This window comes from Eufriesea mexicana, unplaced genomic scaffold (genome assembly GCF_001483705.2).
Source record: "Eufriesea mexicana isolate 0111107269 unplaced genomic scaffold, ASM148370v2 scaffold9265, whole genome shotgun sequence".
NCBI classification, from domain to species: Eukaryota; Metazoa; Arthropoda; class Insecta; order Hymenoptera; family Apidae; genus Eufriesea; species Eufriesea mexicana.
In genome coordinates this window covers 59,081-81,390 of record NW_016916973.1, presented here as the reverse complement: position 1 = coordinate 81,390, position 22,310 = coordinate 59,081, and the positions used below count along the sequence as shown (strand labels likewise).

The 22,310-nt window shown below is 42.0% G+C and overlaps 1 long non-coding RNA gene across 1 annotated transcript in view; it reads left to right on the top strand.

Annotated features, from left to right (window-relative positions):
• Positions 1 to 1,342: 1,342 nt before the first annotated feature.
• LOC108553085 (uncharacterized) overlaps positions 1,343 to 22,310 on the top strand; it is a 78,065-nt gene continuing 57,097 nt past the window's right edge. The window contains exons 1-2 of the long non-coding RNA XR_001890604.1: positions 1,343 to 1,475; positions 2,460 to 2,649. This is a non-coding gene — a long non-coding RNA (uncharacterized LOC108553085). The remainder of the gene's footprint in view (positions 1,476 to 2,459; positions 2,650 to 22,310) is intronic.

Here is a 22,310-nt window from a genome sequence, read left to right as displayed (position 1 = left end):
TGGCACTCTCGGTTGATAAGTCCTAGTTCAACTCGAGACCACAGACGATCATTTGTGACTGAGCTTCATTTGTATTATATAACCTACCAAAGGTATATAATACATCAAATAAACCAGGTAGATATAAATGAAATCTGCAAATATATATACTAATAACGCAAGCAAGCATACAGTATATTGTGTGATTCACAGATGGCACTGCCATTCATTTCATAATAACTTTTACTTCACGACGAATGTGATTGGTATTTTCTGCAATTGTAAAATACTACATTAAAATTATTTTAAATAACCTTCCCAAGAAGTAGTTGATTTTTTAATTCTACTATACACTATACACTTATTTTCAAATATGACTGATCAAATTTCGGCAGAAATAGAGATATAATAGTTTCGAAACGTGGCGCGATATAAAAGGTAAAAATATTCACTATGTCGTGACAAAGAAATTTGCGTGGTTACTGTCTGTTGAGAGAATCTCATCGTGTAATTCTGTATTTTACCGATCCCTTTAGTTCGTTTTTTAAATTTATACGAGATGTCACTTCACTCTTTACAAAGATGTTACTTCGATATCGTAGCAATACTGTTGGTGTTTCGTACCATTTCAAATATACAGGGCGCTGCTCTATTTGTTTTCATCTTCCAAGGAGACAGTTTTCGAATAACCTAATTCATCGTTGCACAGATCGCGCATTACTGTTTGCTTTGATTCGAAAGTACATAGGTAAGAAACTCGGAGATCATTTAGGAATTCATTTTTGGATCACAGCAAATGTCAAAGAATCTGAACTATCATATACTTTTATAATTGTAGTAATATATTTCGTCTTTGATTATATAATTGCCGAACTTTCCGCTGCAATAGAGTGCCTGACATTTGGTTAAAGATCAATTGAAATTCAGTAAGTTATAACGAAAAATTATATACATTACTTTTAAAACGATATTTAATTATATTGAACATGTTAAGAGTATTATGTCATATTCTGTTATTATAGGTGACTACAATAACTTGTTTTGGGGTTAGGTTATTCGATTTTGAAGATCGTTAATGGCATTTACCTCGTGAAGCGTGGAGTATATATTAAAATTAGGTATCTTAATTGAAATTTAAACGAATTAATTCTGCAGTGGAAGTGAAAACTAAAGTTAAAGTGAAACTCAAGTGAAAATCTTTTGAAATCTTCGTTTATTAGGTTGAAAGAATGTTGCGGTAAACTATCATTGTCTGACATAATTAATTATATTCTCGCAATCTCATACGATATTCAGAAAATATACGACTTACGCATTTACAGGCATAACTTTGAAATTCGTTTCGACTTGCTCTCGTCTTCCGGTGAAAACTGACAAACCGACGAAGAGAAGAACGCGGGAGGGAAGGACAGGTTGTCTTGTTCAGCACGTAGAGGCGTGACGAGCGAAGACATAAACCTGCCGGTCATGAAGGAAGGCGACTGGTTGTTATTCGAGTATGTATGCCCTGAAGAACATACGATGCTTGCGCCTTATTCGATGATTGCCGAGTATTTATGAGCTCATTATCACCCGAAGAACAATGGGGGTAGACAGAAGAAAACAACCAAAAGCGTGCATCGGTGGTTCATGCAAATATGTGACGGACAGTCACCGTGTACTTTAGAATTAAATGCTAATCTTTCTATTCAATTTGCGGTCAGGAATTATTTTTATGAATTAAAAATAGTTTATGCCGTTGTATCGAACGATGTCGATATTTATTACCATTGTATTCTTTTGTGCCATGCATCCGTTTCTATGATTCGTTACTATTTCTCTTGTACTGTTACACTGGTCTAAAGTGTAACAAGTAAATTCTCCTTCCCATGTTTCATACAGTAAATATGAAAAATTGTTACCTTTAGAAAATTTCATTAACGTTCCGTTCAAATTCTCAATGTTGACTTTTGACATTTTGCTAATGTCAAATCTGCAACATTATCTTTATATAAATATAGAGTGTTTAGTCTAAAAATCATTGTAATTAGACATTGTTATTTCTAAAAATTCTGATTTTTCTTAGATCAAAAATTTGACTTAGAAATTCAAACCAGCCTATGCAGTCTAATTCTAATTAATGTCAAAATGATTCCTAAGAAACTTATTTTTAAAGGGCCAGTTTCATGTAAACAGAAACTTCAACCACTATTATGAAACAAATTCTATTTACTAAACGTTGCATCAAGCGGTATGATTCATTTCGCACTTTGTTCAACTATCTTTTGGGAATAGAAGATGATTTTTTAAATAACGTAGCATTAAAAATCATTCGAAGTTTCGTGTTCGACAAATCGTTACTTAGAACACTGATCAATCCTAGCATTACATTAATAGTATATTCTTGAAAAGTCAATGGACTTTTTAAGGATTCTCATGAGTCTGACCCTTTAAAAGCCCTACCACACCTAAATTAAAATAATACGTTAAAATCATTTTAGGTGATCTTGATGTTCGACCATGCCGAAATTAGGAACTCTGTGAGATGACATACCGACCATTGGGTTGAACATATGGAACAGAAGATTTGTCTCGTGCGTCATACAAGTCTCGCCACCCTGTTCTGCGACCGCTACGAAAAATGAGGAATGCAACGGTCCGTCTGGAGTAGGAGGTGACGAGCGGCGTCCCGTAAGTATCGTCTCGAGGCGGTCGCGTTCAGCTTTCAATGGCAGATAAATATCGGGAGGTCCTTGCACCTCCTCTAGCCGCGTTGGAGGAACGTTCGAGTTTTCTTCGAAGTTGCGTGCGCCACGACGTGCGGGTGTTTGCCCACGCACGTGCGGAGTGCCCACGCGATTCCTAATACGAGCCGCGTCAGCTGCGTAAAGAGCCGTAGGCCAGCTCTCGCCGCGTACCTACGTGTGGGATAGCCGCGTACACCCCCGTAGCCTTTGTCCAGCAGGATAATTGTCCACGCGGTCGAGTATCGGCGTGATATTGGTGTCGGATTCCGCCACACCTTCGTCCATTGTAAATCAATCGGGGCTCCTCGACGTAGAAGGATCGGCCAAGCCATACGCGCCTTTTCTACGCCTTTTCTACGCCTATTTCCACTGCCCTTTCTACGCATTTTCCAACCTTTTTCACGCGCTTCCCCCGCTCCTTTCTCATTTTTCTTTGCACGTTTCTTCGGTTTCTCCTATGCTATCTCTGCGCCATTTTTGTGTGTTCTTTCTAAGAATCCCTTGGGTTCTTTCCACATATTTTTTGGCTTTCTCTTGTGCCATTTTTGTGCCTTTTTTCTAAGAATCTTCTGCGTTCCTTTTGTATATTTTTTGACTCTTACCTCAGCCATTTGTACATCCTTTTGCTGTGAATTTTTTTTAAATTTGTTGCGTTCCTTTTGCACATTTTTAAGCTCGCCTACGCTTCTTCTACGCCTTTTCTATGTCTATTCGATATCGTTTGGTATCACTTTTCTTCACGCAATTTCTGCTCCATTTTCGCAAATTTCCTGATTTTTCGCCCCTTTTTTTGCGCCTCTTTCGTGTATTTTTCTATGTCTTTTTTGTTTTTTTCTTTTTTATTGTAAGTTTTCCATGCCTTGTGTGTTATTTCAGCTTTTCTTCTGCGCGTTTTCTCTGCGCTCTTTCAACATCCAGCGTAGATACCATTGATCCAACCAACGACTTTGTTCCCCTGATCTGAACTTGTTTGAGCGAATTGTTGGCTCTGCCTTAGGTGGAGTGATCTTTGACCGTTGTAAGGAAATTGTGGGATATTTCGTATAACCGTTGAACGATTGGAGGTTTCTCCTGGGATTTTATTAGAGTTGGGAGATACCGTGGAACGTTTCACGGAACGATAAACTTTGTAAGTTTCGGGCAAATAAAGGTTAACGTTGCATCGACGTTGGTGCTCGAGTAGGTGTCTTTCGTGTTTCGTGGCTGTTATCTTGCTGGGTCAAGCGAAGGGATCGTTGAATAAGTAAGTCTGCGGTTTCGCGTGAAAAGAGAGAACGGGTCACTCTTGTTCGTGGAATTTTTATGAAGCTTATTAGTTTCCGGAGAATTTTCAGTAATGACAACAATTAAGCTGCTTAAATATTATGCAGGGCTTTTCGAATATCTTTTTAGTTTCTTGACAAAAGTGTTATCGACTAGAATTATTTCTTGATTCCCCTTTTCTTTTCCTAATTCAAAATTTATATAAGAAGACATTTCAACTCCTCTCGTAGGTGTTGTAAATAGATTCGAGTCGAATAGAAATATTCCATTTTCTAAGCTTACTGTTTTCACGAAAATGTCTCATTTTCTAGTTTCAAGTCATTAATACATATAGGAATCCTACATATAGGAATTATATATATCGTAACTTATACTTGGTATAGTTCTCTTTCCCCCAAAATTGTTCCTTCATTTTCGTACCCCAAAATAGTCTAAGGAAAACTAAAAATAGCAAGCAGTTTAATTAAAGAAATTAAATCTTCGTTAACAACCTTAAACAGGCTCCACTGGTCTAAAGAACGAGATCAAACTCTCTATTCCAGGCTATTATAATTCTTTTTTCCCCAAAATTATTCTTTCATTTTCGTACCCAAAAATAGTCCAAGGATAATGAAAAACAGCGTGAAATTATAATAGGGAAGTTAAATATTTGTTAACATCCTGAAACAGGGTCCACTGATCTAAAGGACGAGATCAAACTCTGTATTCCAGGACATCCCAATGCAGAGGTTTTTCAACGAGCTGATCCAACTCTATTAGCCAAAGCCGAGCACATTTTCGTCGGAACATCGTTCTCTCATTTCACCCTCCGTATTTATCCCCAAACGACACTGGCAGCCAATTAACGCCGTTCCCGCGCGAAGTCATATCTCGTCGGCCATAAATCCTCTTCGTCCCGATCGTCTTGATGCCTTCGGCCGCGAACGCATCCATCAGCTCGTTCCACGTGCACGACAGTTCGTCAGCTAGGTCCCCGTCATCACGCGAGCGAAAACAGGGCCGTGGTGTAGGCGAGCTGGGCAACTTTAGAAGGCCCATAAAACTCCAGCAGCGACGCGCATCGGAAGCCGCCGATTTACGAGTGTCGCGACGCGTTCGAAAAGTTTCGCGAGATTTCATCAGGAATTTTTCCTCCCATGTAACTTCCTTCCATGCCTCGCCGTAGTAACACGTATCATACTAAGCGTTCGTAAGTACGTGGCCGTGCTATAGATACGCTGCGACACTTTGTCGGGGTTTTCGCAAGTTTCGTCTTTGTACACAGGGTGCTAGGAAAAAGGGTTCGAGGAAGATTTCATTGGGAATTTTTTACAACTTTCTTCCACGTCTCGTCGTGCCAACACGTATTTCACTAGGTATTCGTAAGGGTGCAGCTGCACTTTACATATGTTGCAACGCTTTGCTGCGGTTTTGGAGAAATTGGGTAATAGACACAATCCTGCCATGAGTATATGTAACATAAATATTGGCAAATTTTGACATCATTCTGAAACAACGATTGACATAATTGTCAAATCTTCCACGACTCTGCAATGTTATAAACAATTAATTAATTCGCATCTGTAAACAACCATTATATTTTCTCTTCAACTTGCATCGATATAGTATAGTGGTAACATCACGCTATTCTTTTTCACGTATAAGCGAAGTAATCTTTGCGCAACATATTTATAAACAATCAATCAACCCACCCCTGCAAACAATCACCACGGTTTTTCTGTAGTACACCAAACTCTAGTGTAGTAAATCTGTAAACAACTACCATATTTCCTCTCCAATATAGTATAATGGTCAACAATATAGTATAGTGGTAACATCACACAGTTCTTTCACATAAAAGCGAAGAAATCTTTGCGCAACGCATTTATAAACAATCAATCAACCCACCCCTATAAACAACCACCACGGTTCCTCTGTAATACACCAAACTCTAGTATAGTGATAACACAAAACGACTCTTCGCATACTACGTCACATATCCCTGCAAATGTTATAAACAATCAATCAAGCCACCCTTATAAACAACCACCAGGTTTCCTCGGTAACACACACAAATCTAGTATAGTGATAACACAACACGACACCTTCCACACCGCGTCACATATTTCTGCAATGTTATAAACAATCAATCAAGCCAACCCTGCAGGCCACCCCGTTTCCCCTTTAACGTACATAAATCCAGTATCGCCTCTCGTGTTTGATCTCTGAAATCACACTCTCCCCACGAGCAACCCCATAGTGGTCTGAATCTGTTAATCTCATCGCGAACCCGCTACGTTTTTCCCCCCGTCCCAGCTTCTGGCACCGATTTACGGGGTATAGCCGTCGAAACTATGCACGACGGGGTGCATATGTAATTAATTTTTCGCGTTAAGCGCCTCCGTGCACCCTTGCAAGCGCTGTTACGCGCGCGCGCGCGCGCGTTCCGGGCTCCTGTATAAACATCGATGCGGCGGATCTTCGCCGGCAACCATTTCATCGTATCGAGGGCCGTGTTTCGCGTTCACCGGAGAAACTCGAAATTGGAAAACGGCCGGTCCAGAACCAGCGAAATTAATTGAAGTCTGAGTGGCGAGCGATGAAGGGGCTGAGGCAACGGGCCGCTCGTACAGAAAGAGGTAAACCCGGAAGCAGGGTAGAAACAGAGCGAGCCGGCTAGGAAGGGGTGAGCAGGGGAAAAGAGCACTCGGGTGAGGAACAGAGCATCCGTGTCGCGAGAGAGACGGAAAAAGAGAGGACCGATTGCAGAACTTGGCGCAGACAGGCTGGACACGGTGCTCGCTGCTGGAACCGGGTCGTCTAATAACCGATACTCTCCTCCTAAGTGGACGCAGCCTTATGTTCTGCCGAAAACAGCTGGTCCCGGTTATTGGGGAAAATCCAAATTCTTCTTTTTTTTTTCATTCTTCCCGCCGGACGATGTAATTTCAAGTTTGTTTCCCGTGGAATAGGTTCATCCGTTTTTCAGACGGCCCGTTGCTTCTGCATGTTTGGTTAATTGGCTATGGCGAGTTATTTGGGAGTAGGCTGAATTTTTATTAGGATTATAGGGATTCATTTATTATTTGGTTCTTATCTTCTTCTATTATTTTTGCGTGAGTTTAGAAGATATAAACATGGATACTCTTATTGATAAAGGATGTAAATTGCAATAAAAATTCTGTCTTTTATTTTCTTTTTGATGGTCGATATAATTTTAAATCTGGTTCATTCGTTTCCTGCAGGTTTTTTTGGATCGAGATGATCGATACTTGAAAAGAAGCCAAATTTTGATTATCATTTTTTAAATTTTAATTTTTGGCAGAATATCTTGCACAAGTATAACTGGAGAATTAAAAATAATTTTTTTCCCATTTTGGTGAATTCATTCCAGAGAAAGTTAATTTAGTAAGATATTATCGAAACTTACTGATAAAGGATGTAAATTGCAATAAAAATTCTGTCTTCTTTTCTTCTTGATGATCGATATAATTTTAAATCCGGTTCATTTGTTCCCTGTAGATTTCTTTGGATAGAGATGATCGATCGAGGAAGCCAAATTTCGATTATCGTTACTATTGTAGAATTTTAATTTTTGGCAGAATATCTTGCAGAAGTATACCTGGAGAATTGCAAATAATTTTCTTCCCATCTTGGTAAATTTATCCCCGGGAAATTGAATTTAGTAAGATATTATCGAGACTCTATATCGAGACTCTAGTAAATTAATTTCAATTCGAATTAGATTTATATTAAAATTAGATATCTTATTAAATGACAGGTAAAATTGTTCGCATGAAAATATCCCCCAATAGTCCAGCTTCCTTCAGAAAGGCAGGAAATTGAAATGCCATAGACTGGTAAAATAGTAAAAATCTATAGAGCGAAATATTATCCATTACACGTCGGTTGTATCAATTTTTAGCGAAACGATGTTGTATCTTTGTATCTCGTGTCTCTTCCTCGTTTTCCCTCTAACGTTATAACTCTCGTTGAGAATAAAAATAAAGAATTCATCGGATCGAATAGGATTTTGGAAGGTTGCTTGACAGACAGCAAACATCGATAGGCAATTCGCGAAGGAACACGACAGAGGAAGTAGAGAATCGCGTAGATGTGTAGGTAGCCGCGCATACACGTGCCAATGCACACCTCCCATTTGTGGAACTGCATTTCCTATAATCTGCGAGCAATCACTTGATAATTGGCTGGCTCCACTACATGTACGTATGCCTTCCTATCGACGCGCATGTCCTCAGATGGCCATTCGATTTGAAGGATGAAAATTACTCGGTCTCCGAGCATCTTGTTATTTCCGTTTCGTCCATTTTTATTGCCCTGTTTGCACGCTGACATTTTTGGGAGACAGAACACGAGCGTCTTCTTTCAAGAACCATGTTTTAGGGGATGATTCGTATAACGGTATGAAAATTTGACAGGAAGAAATATCCTATGTGTCGAGGAAAATTGATTGCTCGTTAGATTTATATCGTCTATTATTCGATGCTAGGAAAATATTATATGAAGACAGGGAATTTATATGAAAATCGAGAAGCGTGATAATTAAAGCTTTTCTCGTTTTAGAAATTGTTTGATTGATCTGTAAGATTTGGTCTTCAAACTTGCGATTTATCTAAGTGGCAAAATTGATATCTTCTGTGGTTATATATATATGTATTTTTATTTTAAATAGTACCTTTGTTATTATTATACTCGAAGGCTTCTCATGTTTACAATTTTCCAAAACTGTTCTAAACCAAAGTGGCATGAAAAAGAATATTGTCACGAAACCTACAAAGAAGAAATCAATTTCTACCTCTATCTTGTCAATATTCATAATTTTAAACATAATCAACAACGAACGTCATCTTTTACTTAGAAATTACTGTGAATCAATTTTCCAATAACCCTCTAAAGCTACAAACTATATTCAAAAATTCGCGAAAATTACGTTTATAATAAATATAATTATATTTAAATATAGCTTAATCCCGTACCCTCATTTCAATAATACCCCCCACTATAACCCAATTTTCTGACCGTCTTCCAGAGCCATAGACTATATTTAAAAATTCGAAAAAATTCCGTAACTGCGTGCTTTCCAAAATCGTGAACTGCCCCAAGAAAATTCGCAGGAGGGCCACAAGTCGCGTCGATTCGAAGCCGAATTTTCGCAAGCGTGCTCCAAAGCCCGCGACAGTTTCGCTTTTCCGTGGAGCGGGCAATTAAGAGCAATTCTTTCAAACGACGTACCCTCATTCCAATAATACCCCCTAATATAACCCAATTTCCTGACACTCTTCCAAAGCCATAAACTGTATTTAAAAATTCGCAAAAATTCCGTAACCACGTGTTTTCCAAACTCGCGAACTACCCTAAGAAAATTCGCAGGAAGACCACACAAATCGCATCGATTCGCGCGAGGAATCGAAGCCGAATGTTGGCGCGTGTGCTTTCGGCAACGAAGAGCAAATCTTTCAAACTCCGTACCCTCGTTTCAATAATATCCCCCCACTATAACCCAATTTCCTGACACTCTTCCAAAGCCATAAACTGTATTTAAAAATTCGCAAAAATTCCGTAACCACGTGTTTTCCAAACTCGCGAACTACCCTAAGAAAATTCGCAGGAAGACCACACAAATCGCATCGATTCGCGCGAGGAATCGAAGCCGAATGTTGGCGCGTGTGCTTCCGGCAACGAAGAGCAAATCTTTCAGGAACAATAAAAGCGGACGCTTGTTGCTCCGTTGTTGCCTGCCACCTCGCCGGCATCGACTGGCGGTGCAGCAGGTCGCGCGCCGCTTCCGGAACTTTTCCTAGCCGTATTATACGCCGAATTTATTGCACTTTCTTCCACTTCTGATGCCAACCGAAAGGGAATTCTCCGAGTGTGGCGTCGGCGGTGGCAACTTGTACATACATTTACACGCGAATGCTCTTGCAAATAGAAGTTCCGCGCGAGCGCGCGACGCCGCCTACGAGAAGCTCGTGTATGCCGTTAAATTGCTTCTGCGTCGGACGGAGTTTATTCTAGTAACACAGTTTCGGCTGTTCGCGAACGAGTTTGTTTGGGTCCATCTCGCTTAAGAGTGGGCGGTCCTGCGAAGGATGCGGGGTTGATATCGCTAGGGCCACGGGGTTGGACGATCTGCAGCCGCGGCAACCCCCGACCTCACCCCTCGTCTCCTACTTTCTCCATATTTATGGAGCTTGATATAACCGCCGCGGCCAAGAGCGCAACGAATCTTTTGACGGCCACCCCCTCGGATCGCTCTACATTCATTTTTATGAGCACCATTCGTTAGCGAGGGTGTCTTAGGCGCATGCAGATTCCATTCGCGTTCTTCGAATCGCGTTTTCAGAGTTTCGGATCTAATTCAGAGACCCTGATCGTCGTTTGAACTGGGAAAAATTGGAATTGACAGAAAAGTGCTTTTCGAAATGGGTTTTAATGGCTTTTGTTAAGAACCGGGAGTAGGTTAATTTGGGATTTATTTTGGGGATATTAACCCTTTGCACTCGACGACTTTTTGGCTAAAACTGACGATACTTTTTTGAGCAGTAAATAAAGAATTATATTATAACAGAATTGTAGAATTATTTGATCTCGATACCTCGCACGCTGTTACATTACGTTAAATTTGATATATTAATTAATATCGGTCGTCCAAATTTTATGAAATGGTGACTGAAGCTCACCTCTTCAGTGCAAAGGGTTAATTTTCGTTTAAAGAGAAGGATATTAAATTTCTAAATAAAGAGACACTTGGAATTAATTAGGAATATATTTTCAGCTTTAATATGGCGGATCTGTAAGTTTTTTAAATTAGTTGTAAATTAGTTTTAAATTTTTGACGGTCCTTGGCAGGGGTTGGTTCAAAGTTTTTAGTAATGGTGGATTTTTAATGTAGGAATTTATAAATTGGACATTTGAGGGTAGCTTTGAGAGTAAATTTGTGGGGAGAAGAAATTGTTTAAGAGAAGAAACATTGTTGTAATTATACATATTTATTTGTACTTCTGCTCCTTTATGCTATCAGGTGAGCAGCAATTATACTTTGTCTTTGTGAAAGTGCCGTTAATAGCCGTAACGTTGTAACGTCCTGTTATGTGTATTCTACTAATTATTCGTTCCAAAATTATTCTGTAATATTAAACTCTGTGGTAGAAAATTTTAAAGACACGTTACTATTTAAATACGTTATTTCAAAATTTGTATAACTTTAAGGACTTGTTTCTATTCCAGCACTTGTATTTCAAAATTTGTATATGTACACGATGGTTCTTCTTTCACTCTCTTATAGTTGACGGTAAAAGTCTGGAAATCCAAATCGGTGATAAATATAATAACTCCTATTCGACGAACATTATGAAAAACGCGTAATCAAAGAGCCATTCTTGCCCTCTTTTCATCTGGTCCTTAATCCAGAGAATTTTCCACTGGTCCACGCTCTCTGTGGTGGGAAAAATAAGCGGACGCAGAAAACGCTTATTCATACCTGGAAAACTATTTTACACAGTTTTCAACCATTCGCAATGTCCCATTGCTATTACTCCCTCACTCCAGCGAGTTACAATTCTAAAAGCACAACGATTCGAACGAACAAAGATGTTACTCCGCATCCATCAGCCCGAATTAAATTCAGCTCAAGAGAGCGAAAGAGAAAGAAAAGGATAGATCTAATCCAATAGCAAACAGACGCAATTTCCGCGAGGAAATTTAAAGGGACCGGGTCACCGTCGAAAGAATTACGTTCGAGTAAAAGTTCCAGTACGACCGAAATCCTTCATTGCTCTAATTCATCGCAATTCCCTTATCGTCGATTTCGTTGCCGGTGTTCGTGCAGGGCGATGGCAACTTCGGCGATTGGTAGTAGAAGTGCAGAAAGCGAAGAAAGAAAGAAAGAAAAGAAAACAAGAACCAAAGAAATAAAGAAAAAATAACACTGGTATTTAAAAACGAAAGAAATAAAGGAAGAAATAACACTGGAGTTTAAAAAGCAAAGAAGGAAAGAAAAGAAATAAATAACGAGGAGAACAAAGCAAGAAATATATACCTAGAGGAACAAAGCAAGGGAGAACGAAAGGCAGGGAAAGGGAAAGGAATAAATAACCGAAGTAAGAACGAAAGGAGGAAAGAAATAAATAACTAAATAGACGAGAGAAAGGGTGGAAGAGTGAAATACCGGAGCAAAAGCAAGAAATACAGAATAGAGAGAGCGAGAGAGAGAGAGAGATAGAGAGAGGAGATGAGGGAAGAAAGGGAGAAAGGAAAAGAAGAGAAAGGCCAGTCGAAAGACGAATTTACTTCCCCGGCGTAAGTTACGTTTTCGTATCCAAGCGGGTGATCCTACAGCGTAGCTCGCCAAGGGGGTTGTTGGTTCGTCGACGGCTAGGTTAAGGGTTGGAAACGGAAGTGCGGCAAGACGGTGCCGGCGGTGGAAGGCAACGGACGTTGTAGGGGCGCGGGTGGGCCGAACGGCTACGAAGGAAGGCAGAGGCAGGCTCGTCGAGGGGTTGAAACGTAGAGAGCGGCAGGAGGAGGCTGGGATGGAAGGGTGAGAGTGGGTGGAGAGGGTTGAAACCGGCGGTTGAGACGTGGGGGATGAGAAGGCAAGCAAGACCACCACCGCCTCACCTCGCCTCTTTGCTACGCCACGCCTCGCCTCACAATGCACCGGATTAGCGATTGTATTGATCCGCCCTCGCGCTAGTCCCTAGAACCCCCCTCAACGTCCTCGTCCTCGTCCTCGTCCTCGTCCTCGTCCTCAGCGTCCTGCGAGAAGGAGCCACATTTTGGACCGCGCTCCACTCACCCTGTCCACCCACTTCTGCTTTGTCACGCCGACACCGACGTTAGGAGAGAGGAACGTTACGGAACCCGGTGGAAGAAAAGGTATGACGCTGACGGTTACACCGCACACCAAAAAGTCCAGCTAGAGACCAAGCTTTTTTTATCGATTCCATCGATCCACCGCCACGGCTCACCCGGTCTTTCTCTCTGTAACTCCTATTCTCTCTCTCTGCTCGTCATTATCCTTCGCGTCTTACGTAATTCGATCGCCGAGGATGCGGCACGCCGTACCTCTCTTCCATTACATCACTCGCTGTTTCGGTCATAGAGCTCTGGTCCCTGTTCTATCCAACGGTATCGCTCGCGGCTGCGATATTATCGTGCCACGGTGAGGGAGCGAAACCGGTCCGGATTTTCTTTTCGCTTCTAACGACCAAGCGAATGGTTTGACGAATTGGTTGCTTTCGAGGCTTTTGATTGAATTGCAGATGTAATCAGTCGTCTCGGGTCGAATCGCATCGCGTTACAGAATGCATGCAAATAAATGTAATTGAATCGCCGAGGGTGCTAGCGTTGCTCGATTAATTCCGCGTAATTTGGAGAAATCAAGGGACGAAACGCTGTGGCTATCTTGGTAACTGAATTTTCTTGCTTTTGACTCGGTTTTCGTCTTTTTCGGAGCATTTTTTCTGGAGACTCGAGTCATTCGTCGTTCTTCGTTGCGAGATTCGAGATCGTTAGGGGTTAATTGATCGCGTCTCGATTCTTCTCGTTGGTTTAATTTCAATTGTCCGCTTATTGCTTTCGTCTGTTTAGTTCAGCTGGTGTAAATTATTCGCATCCAGCGGATGACAGGAAAATAGGAGGGGAAAAGGGGACAAAGAGCTTATAACATTAAAACGTCGCGGCCGCGGGCAGGGTTTGTTCTAAGCCTTAAATCCTTTGCAATCTCCTCCCTCCTTTTTGACTTGTTCCAGAATTATACAGATTGCCGCAAAAACCGTAAAAGAGATATTATAATATTTCGCCCAGTGTAATGTCCGTTCTTTGTTGGTTATATTTAATTGTTTTTAAAACGCGCGTTGCCGAGCACTCTTCCCAAAACCACCCCCCTGACGTACTCTCGGATGGGATTAGGATTCGGTTCAATTTCTTTCAACCGCTTTGATAACGGCCTTTCTCCCCTTTCTCATTATCGCTCTACTTTCATTTCCTTCATCTTCCATTATTCTCTTCCTCGAATCTTCGTCGTAAACACGATTTGCCCGCTTCTAAAGAAAACTGAGCCAGCGTGTTCAATGTGGGTGTTGATTAATTCCTAGACATTAAATGCTCGGAAAATAAGTATTCCTTTTTCCCTTCTTTATAGAAACTAACGAGACGATAAGTATTTTCACGGTTTTATTAACATATTGAAATATGAAACATTAATTTATAATATGAATATTTTATCCTACTAAATCTTCTAACGCGTTTTATTAAAATTTTATTCACGCGTAGATTTTGGTAGAAATATAATTATAATACAATTTCTTTGAAAAATATAGTCTATGGAATTTTGAGAAAATTTACGGGGTTTTTATAGTTAGTCCCTCTATTTATTTTTCTCGAGATAAATATTATGTATTGTTTTATAAAGATATGAAAAATGTCGATACATTCTTGTATAAATATTCGTTTTTAGTGACATGTAAAGTCTAGGAGACGTATGACACGTTGACAGTTTATTCCTCTACTTTTTACGTCAATCGTGCGAAATCGCGTTAAATTACTCTTGTCGGTAACAGGAAGTTTAAACAGTTTTACACCACACGTTCTGCGCACGTTCAAAGCTGCTAAAGAAAAGCGTAGAATACGTCGTCTGACGGATCCCGTTTTTACACCAATCGTAGAGAGGAAAGTGCCTTATACGAACATCCAATTCGGTTCGCGCTGCATTTATGCATACCTCCTTTTAGACCATAGTAACTCTGTCATGCAGGAAATAGCTGTACCATGGGGAGAGGGAGGTGGGCCGCGGTTCTTGAGACGGTTACCAAGTGCCAAGAAGTACGAAATCTATGACAATTCTCTTTTCCACTTATTTTATTCGCTCTGTTCCCTTGTCTTTCCACGATACGTCACTTCAAGCCCCATTTTATTCGCAATTCAAACACTCGTTCTACGGTAGATTTGACACAAGAGAGAACGCTCTTCGAAAACCTGAAATATGCTTTCAAAATACGATATTCCGAACGGGCAAAAAATTGCCAACGATTTCGCGATATTTCTACAAAATAGCGTGCCATTTTTATCCATGTATCCTTACCTTTATCATCATTCCCAGACGCGAAACACGCACAAAGGTTTCCCAAGAATTTCTTTATTTTGCGAATAAAACCGGTACTCGATCGAGATTTGCCAAAAATATACGCAGGTAATTCACGATTTTTCACAAATCTCTTTATCCTTCAAATACCTCACACCTAACCAAAATTTTCCAAAGATCTGCTTAAAAAATACAGGAATATAATATAATTTACAATCTTTAAAAAATTTCTTTTTTATCGTGGTGAGCTAAAAATTTTACATAAATGGAGGGATTAAAATCTATTGAATTACTATAGCCATTTCAATTCGTCGAATATTTGGTAAAATACGTATAAACGTAATACGAAATATTTCTTTACAAATGATATGTAATTAATCCACGATTTTCCAAGAATTTCTAAATTTTGCAAATAACCGGTACTCGATCGAGGTTTGCCAAAAATATACGTGAAAATATAGGCAGATAATTCGCAATTTTTCACAAATCTTTTAATCCTTCAAGTATCTAGTACCTAATCGAAATTTTCCAAAGATTTGCTTAAAAAGTACAGTAATATAATATAATTTATAATTTCCAAAAAATTTCTCTATTCGTCGAATATTTGGTAAAATACGTATAAAGGTGATACGAAATATTTCTTTACAATTGATATGCAATTAATCCACGATCTTGCAAGACTTTCTGCACTCGTCGATCAACCGGTACCAAATCGAAATCTTCCCAAACCGCATTTTCCTTCGTTTCTACCTACAGATCCATCCTATCCGCTTTTAAACCGTTAACACTCGCGCGAAGATGTTGGAAATGCGCGCGAGTGGAAGTGGATGCTGACATCCGCGCGAAGAAATCCGAAATTCTGTCACAAATTCCTTTTTCACGGCACGTAACGCCGACGACGTCCTCATCCACCGTCTAAAGTCGGCAACGAGGGCGACGATGAGGCGCGATGCGAATCGGGGTCGCGGTGGAAATCGTCCTCGCGCTTTCCAACGCGTTATCCGCGTCGCGAAAGTTCAGCCAAATGGGAGAATCAATTTTTTTCGGGGGCGAACGGGCGCGTAAATCCTTCCGGTTGATCCATTTCGAAGTTGCAACTTCATGAGTTCAAGGTCGCGATCGTATTTAGGACTCGCGAAACTCCATGTGTCGCTCCGTGGAGACCTTGATCTTATCCATCCTGGGATTATCCTCCTTTCGCTGGAAAATACCACTGGAACAGAATCAATCCTCCCACGCGACCCTGTAACCTCGACAAAACCTGCGACACGATCACGCGTTCCACACCGTTAATGGAATCTAATTGCCAGGCAGATGATCTCTAGCCAAACACGTCGAAGAAATCAAAATTGGTATGATTATTTCGTCGCCTATTTTAATCCAGTCAAGATCTGTCGACCATAAACTATCAGCGGCCACGCGAACCGCCCGGGAATAACTATGCTACACCGCAGGCAGGGAAGAAAAAGGGTAAAGAAAGAAGAAAACAGACTCGCATCACGAAGCTACCCGCTGCTAGTGGCACCGATCGTCAAAGATAAATCGCGCGGATTATTTTTTTTCTCTCTCTGCCTCGCATCAGATATACGTTAAGAGGGCAGAAGGTCAGGTGGCCATTTTGCAGCGGAGATACCATGGCAGTATGATTGCCAATGGGGTTCGAGAGAGGGACGACGGAGGCGGTTGAAAGGGTCTAGAAGTAGCGCGAGTGCGGAACAGGCTGAGAGTGGTAGGGTCCGAGGGGTGGCATCAGAGGAAGAAGGGCTCCTTTGCAGTGCGAGGCAGTGCCCTTTGAATGTGGGCAGGAGCCTGGAGCAGAGGGTGTTACATGCCTACAGCTCCTGGCGAACGGGAGGAGAAATTGAGGGGAAGTTAAAAGGGGGTTGACGTGGGCACGAAGAGAAGGTAGGTTGTGCGGGTGGTGGAACGGGAGCGGGTGGTGGTCGATGTACTTACCATCCTTCCTTCGGACGCCATGTCTCCGTGTCTCGTTTAGTCAATGTCGAAAACCGACTTACCGACCCGCTCTTGCCTCTCCATCCTCCTTCTCCTTTTACCACTTCCGTTTGTCCCGGTCTCTCTTCTCTCGTTCCGACTTTCACGGCGCCACCACTTTGGTCCTGGAAACTTTTTGGTCGTGACCGTAGACTGCTGATAAGTTGGCCTCGTTTATCATCTTCCGGGCTCGTATTAACGAGACGCCACTCGACCCGCAGAATCCACTGGATTCGCATCGCCGGAGATGCTCCAAATACTTCGTTGGAATTTATGCGACGGGATCGTCGTATACGGCCAACGTTGCACTTTATACATAAATTAACTTGTTGCGAAACGATGAATAAGAATTGTCCGGAGGATAATTCATGGGGGCCGTGATAATTGAGCGTAACAGGACGTACGGGTATTATGTTCCCTTCATTTTTCCGGATTCCATTAGCGCTGCAACTAGCAAAATAGTGGCAATAACTGGTCCAGGATTTTTCATTCCTGTGGCTAGTGGATGTGGAGCTGGTTTTGGGGAAAATCAATCCCGGGTTTTGTTTCGATGGAACATGTTACACGTGGAAGTATCGCGTGTTCGGTACACGTTATAGATTAGGGGTTTTAGTATTAATAAATGGACACCTTAGTCTACGATCAACATAATTCTTGGTTCATGTGATTGGTCTTCACTGTGATTTCAAAGTGCTTGTCTAAGGAATATTAATTTGATCTGTTTCTAACACCGGAAATAGCAAAATAATCAAGCTGACTGTACGTAGACATTTTATTTTTAGAGTCACTAAAAGTATACAGCTACTTCTGGCAAGGTTAATGCTAATTGCAATAATTGTTAGTATACCTGGTCCCAGATTTCTTATTTCTAGGGTTACCAAAAACGTGAAACCACCTTTGTCAAAATCAACCGTAACTGTGATTATAATTTTTACCTATTTATATACGTCATACCACTTTGCGTTCGACGATATTTTGGCCAAAGAAGAGTAGGGGTTCAAAGATTTTCTGCTATGAAGCTGACGATATTTTAAATGTAGAACAATTTGATTCCCATACCTTGCACACCGTTACATTATCTTAAATTTCACATGTCAGTTAATATCGACCTTCGAAATTTGATGAAATTTGATAAATTTGATGCAAAGGGTCAATTATTATTCTTCGCGTATACCATACGTACCATGCAAAGTTTTCGTAAATCGACAAAGGGATTTGAGATGAAAATCGTGCCTATCATCGTGATCGTCCGTTACACAGTTTACACCAATTAACGTCGATTCATACGTTTCGTTATTCTTGCACGCAGCTGAAAACCGAGCTCGCGTAAAGGGCGATCAAAGAACAAAATTGGATACCGCAAACTGGACGGTTAAACGTTATTTAAGATCGTTAAAACGCTACTACCTATCGTCTGTCAGCGAACGACTTTACAGCCGTAACTTAGAGTGCCACGGCGAAGCTAAAAAAGCGACGGCAAAAGGGGGAAAAAGGGTGAAAGAGAGGGAAAAAGGAGGTGGAGGAAAAAAAAGGAAAACGGCAGTAGTCTACCGAAGTTTTTAGTCTTAATGGAGCAGGTCAGGTTCTCTTATCAATTTATAGTTAGCCGCGTCTCGTGATCCATTAATAGCCCGCGGCGAGACAGCACTGTCCCCGGCCATTTCGCTCGCTTTACTGCCGTCTGGATCTTAAAGAGGAGGTGGAGAGAAAAAAAGGAAAACGGCAGTAGTCTACCGAAGTTTTTAGTCTTAATGGAGCAGGTCAGGTTCTCTTATCAATTTATAGTTAGCCGCGTCTCGTGATCCATTAATAGCCCGCGGCGAGACAGCACTGTCCCCGGCCATTTCGCTCGCTTTACTGCCGTCTGGATCTAGTTTATGGTCGCAAAACTAAACTCTGTATTAATTCCATGAAAACACACCTAAAATCCCCTATAAACTTAGCTACGTCGGCGCGAACTGAATTTCAGTTGTTGTTGCATTCCCCGACTGCGAATCCGCCGCGTAGACGGGGATAAAGTCCGGGCTGATAAACTTCGAGATTATGACAGGGAAAAATTGGGAATCCCGTAATTAAAACGGTCGAATAAATTTATATAATTTGTGAAATATAAAATAAACAAAAGACATCCGATAATCTAATTTGAAATCATGGAAATCTTCATTGATGGACGATACCGAGTTAGAGATAAATTCGTTGGATGACAGATAGTTCTGTTGACCGTTTGGACAGTGGATCAGACGCGATTGGAAAAATGCGATCCCGAAGATGTCCGAAGCGATGGAGCAGACTCGTGAGCCAGGCCTGGTCGGAACAAAGACTGCAATGGGCAGGAAGCGAGAGGATTGCCGTTTAACTGTCGAGGCCTGATAATTCTGGACATGGACTGGAACAATTTCGTCGAAACGAATTCGTGATCCGACCGCTCACGGGGCTGAAAACGGCGGAAAGAGAAAGGGGTTGGTCGGTTGGCGCGCGGTACCACCGGCGGTGTCGATGGAATTACGTCCTTCCCCCATACCTCTTACGAAAGATCGTATATACACGCGTCGAGCGGGACAGGGACACGTTCGTACGGTGGCGCACACCTGTGCGATAGACGCGTGTGTAATACGTGTCTGTATCCATCCAGCGGTAGCGATGGCGTGCGTGCGTGTCAGACAGACGATGAGAAAGAGCTGGTGCATTCGAGGTATCCGCGCGAGGTTGAAGGTACCCGCGCGGGTAGGTGGCGGTGGAAGCAGGCTGGTCGGACGAGAGCGAGGGAGGAACGAATCGAGGGACAGAGAGCAAGAGCAAGAGCAAGAGCAAGTGCAAAGGCAAGAGTTGGAGGGAGGTAGGAAGCGAACGAGACAAACAGAGAGAGGTAGGCAGAGAGCAGGGTGCAGGTTTACGACTTCGGTGTGTGCTAGTCTGGCCAAAGGGGGTGGAAGGTCGTATAAGCGGGTGGTCCACCCCCATGGGAGGATGAAGGGTGGTCGTCGGGTGGTCGTCGGGTGGATGGTGGGACCCCGGCACTGCCGGAAAGGGGGTGGATAGCCTGGGGGCGGCTAGACTTCCGAAACAGTAAAACCACGCCGGTGTGTGCGTCCCCGTAACCACCATCCTACTCTAACCCATCCTACCGTTCCCCAACCAACCCCATCCCCTTCTTTCCTCTTTCTCTTCCTATCTCCGTTTCTCTTCCACGCTCGTTCTCTTTCGCCGTCTTCCTCTTGCCACTTGTCCGCCCTTTCCTCTTACCCCTCATCATGCCTCTGGCAACCCTATAAACCCTGGTCGTCCGCTGGCGCTAGCTCGTTCACTCGAGCGATGTATCCAGACGTAAGCGAAGGTCGTAATTTCGCGAGTGTCTGCGTGTTGCTTTTCTCTCCCTCTCCCTCTCTCTCTCACTCTCTGTCTCTTGTCGTCCCTCGTTCCTTCCACCCTCTGCTCTCTTCCTCTCTCGATTTTCCGTTCTTGCAAGGTCCTGCGAGCGTGTGCGAGTGGCTGATGCATGTGGCGCGCGTGTACGTGTGCACGACGGTACACGTGCGTCATTCCGGCACACGTACGAAGGAAAATTCGGTCTGCCGGGATGTTAGGTGGCTACGTGTCCGAAAGATATCCCTCGATGAAAGTATCCCGATCAATCGAAGGCAACGGATACCTTTTGTCCGTGCACGAGTGTGAGTTTGTTTGGATTACCAGCGGAGACGGATCGCGTGAAATTCGCTGGATCTCGTAGGTATTTTCGTTGTTATGTCTACCAGCCGGAAAGGATGCTATGCGTAGCAAGAAAATTGTCTTGGGGCAACGTTTCTGTTAGCTTACGTCAGACTATTTTAACCCCGAACCATTCGCGAGCGAGCTGCGGGGAAAGAATGAAATTCTGTCTCGTAATCTCTGCTGTTTTACGCTGCAATAATACGGTTACTCTCTAACAGCTTGGTTTAAACAAATTTCCTGGCCGCAGCGAAATTCGTAAATATTCTTTGTACTCGCTAGGTCGATACATCGTTGATTTCAACGAAAATATAGGAATTTACCTCTGCTACACTATCTACACGAGATACAATCATGCATAAATAGATTATCTAACCTGCATAACAGGATTATTAATTTTTCCTGCTCATAAGTATATTTGCGATCCACTTGTCTTACTTCTTCGTCGTGCTATATCGTATTATATTTATATAAAATATGGGGTTACCCAAAAAATATTATTAGCATGAAACGTTCATCGATTAACATCGAGTTGATCCATAAGTTTGTATTTAAATCATCGTGCATCATCATCGAACACTTTTGCAGATATTTTATCTCGTAAATCTTCAGAAATTGAATAGTCGATGTGCGACACGACGAAATTAAATAGGGGTTAAATTGTCGATATGTATTTCGTTTTTTCGCGGATATTAATCGACGAAGGGCTTATCGTCGAAATCGTTGGAGTGTTCTTTGCCCATGCGCGCAATCAACTGTTTCTCCATGTAGCGAGTATATTCTTTTGTGATTTTATAGCATCGTTCATAGGAGACCAGGCGGGCCCGGTAGACTCGCGATATTTCGCATATCAATAGCGGATGGCAGGCACCGGGCCGCTTCATTTGAATTTCAAAACCTTAAATACAAGGCTGTAGGTATAAGATAAAACAGCCGATATACCGTTTTAATAAAGCCCATAGCCACTGTGTATGCCGGCCCGGCGCGGCGGGAACCACTTGCAGGTGGACGTAAGCAGACTAGCATCGAAGTTGACAATAAAAAATCACTCTTGCCACGTTTCTCTTCTTCTCTCCCCCTCTCTCTCTCTCTCACTCTCTCTCTCTCTCTCTCTTTTCGTCGCTTCTTTTTTCCACTCTCTTGCATTTGCATCGAGCCGTGCTTGACGGTTTATCTTCTTTCGTAAGCCGCCGTTCATCCATTACGTGCATTAGATAGGATGGCTTCTTTGCATAACGTTTCAACGGCCTGTAAACATTCTAGGATTTTAGTTTAATAAATTGGAAACAAGAGTGCCACTCGTTCCCGTGTCCCGACCTAGGGTTTCTCTTGCTTCGCGAGATGCGGTTCATCATTGTGCGAGTGAAAGAGGAGCAAGTCGAGGAAGGATTAATTTTTTGTTGTGTTTTGACTTGGGGATAAAATAGAAGGAAATATCGAGGTGTTATAAAATATACTCGTGTCAGAGGATAGCAATTTAATGATTTTATATGAATTTATTTGAAGATTCGGTTTGTAATTTCTTTAATAATTACATTAAAAGCTTCGACCTAATACTG